The following is a 10,000-nucleotide window of genomic DNA, read 5'->3' as shown; positions in this document are numbered from 1 at the left end:
TTCATACCTCTCCTCTTTAAGGTTCAGATTGGTCTGTGGCATAATTCTAGCAGCGTTCACTTGAGTGTGTTTCCGAGTTCTTTGGGAGGAAGGGACACTGTTCTAATTGGATCAGGAATGCTATATATGTTGAGGGATTAGGGTTGGTGTGAGAGGTATGAATATCCTTTAACGTTTGCCCGTGTTGGTTGCTGTGGGTTTTGTGGGTTCAGAGAATTGAGGATGGAGTGCCTGTCTTTCGTATGCCTTTCAGTGATTGAAGGGTTAGTGTAGGTGTTATTCAGAGTTTACATTTGTTCAGTGGTTAGGTCTGAGCATGCGCCTTTGTTTGGTGAGATTTGCATCTTGTGGAGGAGAGACGTTTGGATTATATTTCATTTCGTGTCGTTGTGGTAAGCGCTACTTGCTGCTTCAGGTAGCGACGGTGATGTAGAGTGAGATCGCAAGAGTTAGGGATGGGAAGAAATCCCCCACAGTGAAGTTTTACTTTTCCAGAAGAAGGAACAGAGAGAGGATTGAGGGGATAGAGGGGGGGACAAGTGAAGATTTTTTTTCCTCTAAGGCTCACTCATCTTTTCTTGACACTACCATGGTAGCGCAGGAAATGGCAAATATGTATGAAAAGAATATATATATATATATATATATATATATATATATATATATATATATATATATATATATATATATATATATATATATTATCCCTGGGGATAGGGGAGAAAGAATACTTCCCACGTATTCCCTGCGTGTCGTAGAAGGCGACTAAAAGGGAAGGGAGCGGGGGGCTGGAAATCCTCCCCTTTCGTTTTTTTTTTTTTTAATTTTCCAAAAGAAGGAACAGAGAAGGGGGCCAGGTGAGGATATTCCCTCAAAGGCCCAGTCCTCTGTTCTTAACGCTACCTCGCTATCGCGGGAAATGGCGAATAGTATGAAAAAAAAAAAATATCCCCAGGGATATATATATATATATATATATATATATATATATATATATATATATATATATATATATATATATATGGGCATGAGAAGAAAGATCAAGAGAGGCAAGTGTTTTGGGAGCAGCTGAATGAGTGTGTTAGTGGTTTTGATGCACGAGACCGGGTTATAGTGATGGGTGATTTGAATGCAAAGGTGAGTAATGTGGCAGTTGAGGGAATAATTGGTATACATGGGGTGTTCAGTGTTGTAAATGGAAATGGTGAAGAGCTTGTAGATTTATGTGCTGAAAAAGGACTGATGATTGGGAATACCTGGTTTAAAAAGCGAGATATACATAAGTATACTTATGTAAGTAGGAGAGATGGCCAGAGAGCATTATTGGATTACGTGTTAATTGACAGGCGTGCGAAAGAGAGACTTTTGGATGTTAATGTGCTGAGAGGTGCAACTGGAGGGATGTCTGATCATTATCTTGTGGAGGCTAAGGTGAAGATTTGTATGGGTTTTCAGAAAGGAAGAGTGTATGTTGGGGTGAAGAGGGTGGTGAGAGTAAGTGAGCTTGAGAAGGAGACCTGTGTGAGGAAGTACCAGGAGAGACTGAGTACAGAATGGAAAAAGGTGAGAACAATGGAAGTAAGGGGAGTGGGGGAGGAATGGGATGTATTTATTGAATCAGTGATGGATTGCGCAAAAGATGCTTGTGGCATGAGAAGAGTGGGAGGTGGGTTGATTAGAAAGGGTAGTGAGTGGTGGGATGAAGAAGTAAGAGTATTAGTGAAAGAGAAGAGAGAGGCATTTGGACGATTTTTGCAGGGAAAAAATGCAATTGAGTGGGAGATGTATAAAAGAAAGAGACAGGAGGTCAAGAGAAAGGTGCAAGAGGTGAAAAAAAGGGCAAATGAGAGTTGGGGTGAGAGAGTATCATTAAATTTTAGGGAGAATAAAAAGATGTTCTGGAAGGAGGTAAATAAAGTGCGTAAGACAAGGGAGCAAATGGGAACTTCAGTGAAGGGCGCAAATGGGGAGGTGATAACAAGTAGTGGTGATGTGAGAAGGAGATGGAGTGAGTATTTCGAAGGTTTGTTGAATGTGTTTGATGATAGAGTGGCAGATATAGGGTGTTTTGGTCGAGGTGGTGTGCAAAGTGAGAGGGTTAGGGAAAATGATTTGGTAAACAGAGAAGAGGTAGTGAAAGCTTTGCGGAAGATGAAAGCCGGCAAGGCAGCGGGTTTGGATGGTATTGCAGTGGAATTTATTAAAAAAGGGGGTGACTGTATTGTTGACTGGTTGGTAAGGTTATTTAATGTATGTATGACTCATGGTGAGGTGCCTGAGGATTGGCGGAATGCGTGCATAGTGCCATTGTACAAAGGCAAAGGGGATAAGAGTGAGTGCTCAAATTACAGAGGTATAAGTTTGTTGAATATTCCTGGTAAATTATATGGGAGGGTATTGATTGAGAGGGTGAAGGCATGTACAGAGCATCAGATTGGGGAAGAGCAGTGTGGTTTCAGAAGTGGTAGAGGATGTGTGGATCAGGTGTTTGCTTTGAAGAATGTATGTGAGAAATACTTAGAAAAGCAAATGGATTTGTATGTAGCATTTATGGATCTGGAGAAGGCATATGATAGAGTTGATAGAGATGCTCTGTGGAAGGTATTAAGAATATATGGTGTGGGAGGAAAGTTGTTAGAAGCAGTGAAAAGTTTTTATCGAGGATGTAAGGCATGTGTACGTGTAGGAAGAGAGGAAAGTGATTGGTTCTCAGTGAATGTAGGTTTGCGGCAGGGGTGTGTGATGTCTCCATGGTTGTTTAATTTGTTTATGGATGGGGTTGTTAGGGAGGTAAATGCAAGAGTTTTGGAAAGAGGGGCAAGTATGAAGTCTGTTGGGGATGAGAGAGCTTGGGAAGTGAGTCAGTTGTTGTTCGCTGATGACACAGCGCTGGTGGCTGATTCATGTGTGAAACTGCAGAAGCTGGTGACTGAGTTTGGTAAAGTGTGTGGAAGAAGAAAGTTAAGAGTAAATGTGAATAAGAGCAAGGTTATTAGGTACAGTAGGGTTGAGGGTCAAGTCAATTGGGAGGTGAGTTTGAATGGAGAAAAACTGGAGGAAGTGAAGTGTTTTAGATATCTGGGAGTGGATCTGGCAGCGGATGGAGCCATGGAAGCGGAAGTGGATCATAGAGTGGGGGAGGGGGCGAAAATTCTGGGGGCTTTGAAGAATGTGTGGAAGTCGAGAACATTATCTCGGAAAGCAAAAATGGGTATGTTTGAAGGAATAGTGGTTCCAACAATGTTGTATGGTTGCGAGGCGTGGGCTATGGATAGAGTTGTGCGCAGGAGGATGGATGTGCTGGAAATGAGATGTTTGAGGACAATGTGTGGTGTGAGGTGGTTTGATCGAGTGAGTAACGTAAGGGTAAGAGAGATGTGTGGAAATAAAAAGAGCGTGGTTGAGAGAGCAGAAGAGGGTGTTTTGAAGTGGTTTGGGCACATGGAGAGGATGAGTGAGGAAAGATTGACCAAGAGGATATATGTGTCGGAGGTGGAGGGAACAAGGAGAAGAGGGAGACCAAATTGGAGGTGGAAAGATGGAGTGAAAAAGATTTTGTGTGATCGGGGCCTGAACATGCAGGAGGGTGAAAGGAGGGCAAGGAACAGAGTGAATTGGAGCGATGTGGTATACCGGGGCTGACGTGCTGTCAATGGATTGAATCAAGGCATGTGAAGCGTCTGGGGTAAACCATGGAAAGCTGTGTAGGTATGTATATTTGCGTGTGTGGACGTATGTATATACATGTGTATGGGGGGGGGTTGGGCCATTTCTTTCGTCTGTTTCCTTGCGCTACCTCGCAAACGCGGGAGACAGTGACAAAGTATAAAAAAAAAAAAAAAATATATATATATGTGTGTGTGTGTGTGTGTGTGTGTGTGTGTGTTGGGAATGAGATGTTTGAGGGCAATAGGTGGTGTGAGGTGGTTTGTATATGTACTTGTGTATATATGTATATGTGTCTGTATGTATGTTTATGTATACGTTGAAATGTATAGGTATGTATGTGTGCATGTGTAGGCGTGTATGTGTGTACATATGTGTGTAGGTGGGTTTGGCCATTCTTTCGTCTATTTCCTTACGCTACCTCGCTAGCGCGGGAGACGGCGACAGAGTATAATATAATAAATACAATATATATATATATATATATATATATATATATATATATATATAAAGAACAAACAAACATGTGTTAAAGGGGTATTATTATCAAGTCTTGCGTCATGAAATATAAGTTGCAAATAAGGGAAGCTTAGTATGATGGTGAGCCATCACTTCAGTGGCTGTCAAGATCCACTCCGTTGGCCCCCTGGTTGCTGTCTTTTCTCTCTTTATTTTTGTCTCTACCACACGTGGGCTGGGGGCCTTCAGTCCACAGACATACTGCCTTTCTCCATCTCACCACACACGAGACTTGAAGCAAAATTACACACACACACACACACACACGACTCGTTCTTCGGAACTCTGCATTTTCCTGAGATGAACGGCCCTAGCCCTAGCCCTATACTTAAAGTATAAGCCCCAGCCTTATACTTAAAGTATAAGCCCCAGCCTTATACTTAAAGTATAAGCCCCAGCCTTATAGTTAAAGTATAAGCCCCAGCCTTATACTTAAAGTATAAGCCTCAACCTTATACTTAAAGTATAAGCCTCAACCTTATACTTAAAGTATAAGCCCCAGCCTTATACTTAAAGTATAAGCCCCAGCCTTATAGTTAAAGTATAAGCCCCAACCTTATACTTAAAGTATAAGCCTCAACCTTATACTTAAAGTATAAGCCCCAAACTTATACTTAAAGTATAAGCCCCAGCCTTATACTTAAAGTATAAGCCCCAGCCTTATACTTAAAGTATAAGCCCCAGCCTTATACTTAAAGTATAAGCCCCAGCCTTATACTTAAATCTCCCCCCCCCAAATACTCTGTAAGTGTGTAAGTGTGTATTCACACCGGTACGAAGAGAGGACGCGAACACGTTAGATAGCCGTGGAAATCGCAGGCGTCGACATTAACCCCACGCTCAAAAGCGGCTTCCCCCCCCCCCAAAATACATACTTATCCGCGAGTATTCACAATATCGTGAGCTCTGCCCGATCACACGAACGCGAATGAGCGAAACAAAATGAAGAGTGATAGATATCTTCGCGGGGGGCGATTGCCGACAGCAGTCCATCTCTGGGCAACAGGGACGACCCACAAGGACCAGGAGGAACGGAAAGTTTAATTTCATCTCCATATCCCCCTCTCTCCTCCCACGCAGGAAAGAATCCACACCAGAAAAGATGCAGAATTTATTCCCCGGAGGTAAGAATTGTAGAGCGAGGATACTGGAGCACTGCTTGGCCGGAATAGCAAATAAGAGGAAGTGTGGTTCGTTCCATTCAGGCCCGTGAGGATACACACACACACACACACACACACACACACACACACACACACATATATATATGTATATATATATATATATATATATATATATATATATATATATATATGTATATATATTACTCATTATTTTTAGTCGTTGTCTCCCTCGTTAACGAGGTAGCGCAAGAAAACAGACGAAAGAATGGCACAACCCACCCACATACACATGCATATACATAAACGCCCATATACGCACATACACATACCTATACATTTCAACGTATACGTACATATACATACACAGACATATACACATGTACATATTCATACTGCCTTCATCCATTCCCATCGCCACCCCGCCACACATGAAATGGTACCCCCTCCTCCCGCGCGCATGCGAGGTAGTGCTAGGAAAAGACAACAAAGGCCACATTCGTTCACACTCAGTCTCTAGCTGTCATGTGTAATGCACCGAAACCACAGCTCGCTTTCCACATCCAGATCCCACAAAACTTTCCATGGTTTACCCCATAAGCTTCACATGCCCTGGTTCAATCCATTGACAGCATGTCGACACCGGTATACCACATCGTTCCAATTCACTCTATTCCTTGCACGCCTTTCACCCTCCTGTATGTTAAGGACCCGATCGCTCAAAATCTTTTTCACTCCATCCCTCCACCTGCAATTTGGTCTCCCACTTTTCCTCGTTCCCTCTACCTCTGACACATATATCCTCTTTGTCAATCTTTCCTCACTCATTATCTCCATGTGACCAAACCATTTCAGTACACTTTCGTCTGCTCTTTCAACCTCACTCTTTTTATTACCACACATCTCTCTTACCCTTACGTTACTTACTCGATCAAACCACCTCACACCACATATTGTCCTCAAACATCTCATTTCCAGCACATCCACCCTCCTCCGCAAAACTCTATCTATATCCGATGCCTAGCATCCATATAACGTTGTTGGAAAGACTATTCCTTCAAACATACACATCTTTCCTCTCCTATATATATATATATATATATATATATATATATATATATATATATATATATATATATATATATATATATTCTACAAGAGATGTTCCTACGTAAATTGTGAACAAGTAGTCCTGAATTCAAGGATGAGGGACCTGGCAGATATCTAAAATAATGGATGAAAGAATTCAAACCAAGATCTTCCACCGACACATCTATTCAACTGGCAAAGCAATTACACAGTTAACCCCCCCCCCCCAAGCCTTCTCCCAATCCCGAGAATCTTTTAGCTTTGCCTCCCAGTGATAATCGTACCCCAGCTCCCCGGCGACTCAAATCCTCAGTGAGGGACTGGTGCTCTTGTACTGTATAGCTATATCACAGGCGGGATCAAGTGACCAGATGTATTCCTCTTGGCCGTGGTCGTCCCGAAGCCCCCCCCCCCCCAGGACATCATGTGACCAAGAACAGCACGCTCTCTCTCTCTCTCTCTCTCTCTCTCTCTCTCTCTCTCTCTCTCTCTCTCTCTCTCTCTCTCTCTCTCTCTCTCTTTCTCCGTACGTCCCTACGTACGTACTGGCAGGGTAATGACTCTCTTTGTCTCTCTCTCTCTCTATATATATATATATATCTTTTTTTTTTTTTAAACTATTCGCCATTTCCCGCATCAGCAAGGTAGCGTTAACAACAGAGGACTGGGCCTCTGAGGGAACATCCTCACCTGGCTCCCTTCTCTGTTCCTTCTTTTGGAAAATTAAGAAAAAAAAAAAAAATATATATATATATATATATATATATATATATATATAGATAGATAGATAGATAGATAGATAGATAGATTAATAGATAGATAGATAGATAGATAGATAGAGAGAGAGAGAGAGAGAGAGAGAGAGAGAGAGAGAGAGAGAGAGAGAGAGAGAGAGAGAGAGAGAGAGAGAGAGAGAGAGAGAGGAATAAAACAGTTGGACAGAAAGAAAAATAAACCAATTGAACGGTAGACTGAGGACTCTCAAACGATAGATATCTCTTATACGCCAGACACACACACACACACACACACACACACACACACACACACACACGAAGTCTTAACCACACACGATCCTTGCGAGATATACCATGGCTGCCGTTAGACTTCGTCGTGGAATACATCGGAACTCGCACGGTGGATCTGACAGTACGTATCTCATCTCACATGATACAGTGACGGTCTGAAATCCCTTCTTACACCGACCAACACTGTCCTGTCGTGTTGAACACAGGCAGTGGTCATGCGCGCTCAAACAAGACACCATAGCTCGAACCCCCGGTCAGGAGGGCTGTATGGAGTTGTGAATGTGTGTGTTCTATGCAAGAGTGTCGTGTGTTACTGTCAGCACAGTGTCAGCCAACGCGTGGTGTCAGCCACAGCGTAGAGTAAGGCACTGTCAAGGGCAAAGTGCCCCGATGACATATACAGTGAAAACACATGTTCCATACCACCGCTCGTGGCATTCGAATCTACCACCAGCCCAGATGTTCTTGATCCCTTTGGGGTTCGTGGATAAAATGGATACCAGGTTTAGGCTGGGAGGGTATTCGATTACATAGCACTCGAATGTCATTTCCCTTTTAGGGGTGATTATAGCCTAGCAGCAATGCTCCCGCCTGCTACGCAGCGTCGGGCTCCCGGGTTCGATCCTGTCTGTTGGAGGTTAGCATCTTATATATAGGATCTTATATGGATTGAATCAGGGCATGTGAAGCGTCTGGGGTAAACCATGGAAAGCTGTGTAGGTATGTATATTTGCGTGTGTGGACGTATGTATATACATGTGTATGGGGGGGGTTGGGCCATTTCTTTCGTCTGTTTCCTTGCGCTACCTCGCAAACGCGGGAGACAGCGACAAAGCAAAAAAGAAAAAAAAAAAATATATATATATATATATATATGTATTTATATATATATATATATATATATATATATATATATATATATATATATATATATATATATTTTTTTTTTTTTTTTTTTTTTTTTTTTTTTTTTTTATACTTTGTCGCTGTCTCCCGCGTTTGCGAGGTAGCGCAAGGAAACAGACGAAAGAAATGGCCCAACCCCCCCCCCCCCATACACATGTATATACATACGTCCACACACGCAAATATACATACCTACACAGCTTTCCATGGTTTACCCCAGACGCTTCACATGCCTTGATTCAATCCACTGACAGCACGTCAGCCCCGGTATACCACATCGCTCCAATTCACTCTGTTCCTTGCCCTCCTTTCACCCTCCTGCATGTTCAGGCCCCGATCACACAAAATCTTTTTCACTCCATCTTTCCACCTCCAATTTGGTCTCCCTCTTCTCCTTATTCCCTCCACCTCCGACACATATATCCTCTTGGTCAATCTTTCCTCACTCATCCTCTCCATGTGCCCAAACCACTTCAAAACACCCTCTTCTGCTCTCTCAACCACGCTCTTTTTATTTCCACACATCTCTCTTACCCTTACGTTACTCACTCGATCAAACCACCTCACACCACACATTGTCCTCAAACATCTCATTTCCAGCACATCCATCCTCCTGCGCACAACTCTATCCATAGCCCACGCCTCGCAACCATACAACATTGTTGGAACCACTATTCCTTCAAACATACCCATTTTTGCTTTCCGAGATAATGTTCTCGACTTCCACACATTCTTCAAGGCCCCCAGAATTTTCGCCCCCTCCCCCACCCTATGATCCACTTCCGCTTCCATGGTTCCATCCGCTGCCAGATCCACTCCCAGATATCTAAAACACTTCACTTCCTCCAGTTTTTCTCCATTCAAACTCACCTCCCAATTGACTTTACCCTCAACCCTACTGTACCTAATAACCTTGCTCTTATTCACATTTACTCTTAACTTTCTTCTTCCACACACTTTACCAAACTCAGTCACCAGCTTCTGCAGTTTCACACATGAATCAGCCACCAGCGCTGTGTCATCAGCGAACAACAACTGACTCACTTCCCAAGCTCTCTCATCCCCAACAGACTTCATACTTGCCCCTCTTTCCAAAACTCTTGCATTTACCTCCCTAACAACCCCATCCATAAACAAATTAAACAACCATGGAGACATCACACACCCCTGCCGCAAACCTACATTCACTGAGAACCAATCACTTTCCTCTCTTCCTACACGTACACATGCCTTACATCCTCGATAAAAACTTCTCACTGCTTCTAACAACTTTCCTCCCACACCATATATTCTTAATACCTTCCACAGAGCATCTCTATCAACTCTATCATATGCCTTCTCCAGATCCATAAATGCTACATACAAATACATTTGCTTTTCTAAGTATTTCTCACATACATTCTTCAAAGCAAACACCTGATCCACACATCCTCTACCACTTCTGAAACCACACTGCTCTTCCCCAATCTGATGCTCTGTACATGCCTTCACCCTCTCAATCAATACCCTCCCATATAATTTACCAGGAATACTCAACAAACTTATACCTCTGTAATTTGAGCACTCACTCTTATCCCCTTTGCCTTTGTACAATGGCACTATGCACGCATTCCGCCAATCCTCAGGCACCTCACCATGAGTCATACATACATTAAATAACCTTACCAACCA

The sequence above is a fragment of the Panulirus ornatus genome, chromosome 64, assembly GCF_036320965.1.
Source record: "Panulirus ornatus isolate Po-2019 chromosome 64, ASM3632096v1, whole genome shotgun sequence".
Lineage (NCBI taxonomy): Eukaryota > Metazoa > Arthropoda > Malacostraca > Decapoda > Palinuridae > Panulirus > Panulirus ornatus.
Note: the sequence above shows the minus strand (reverse complement) of the source record.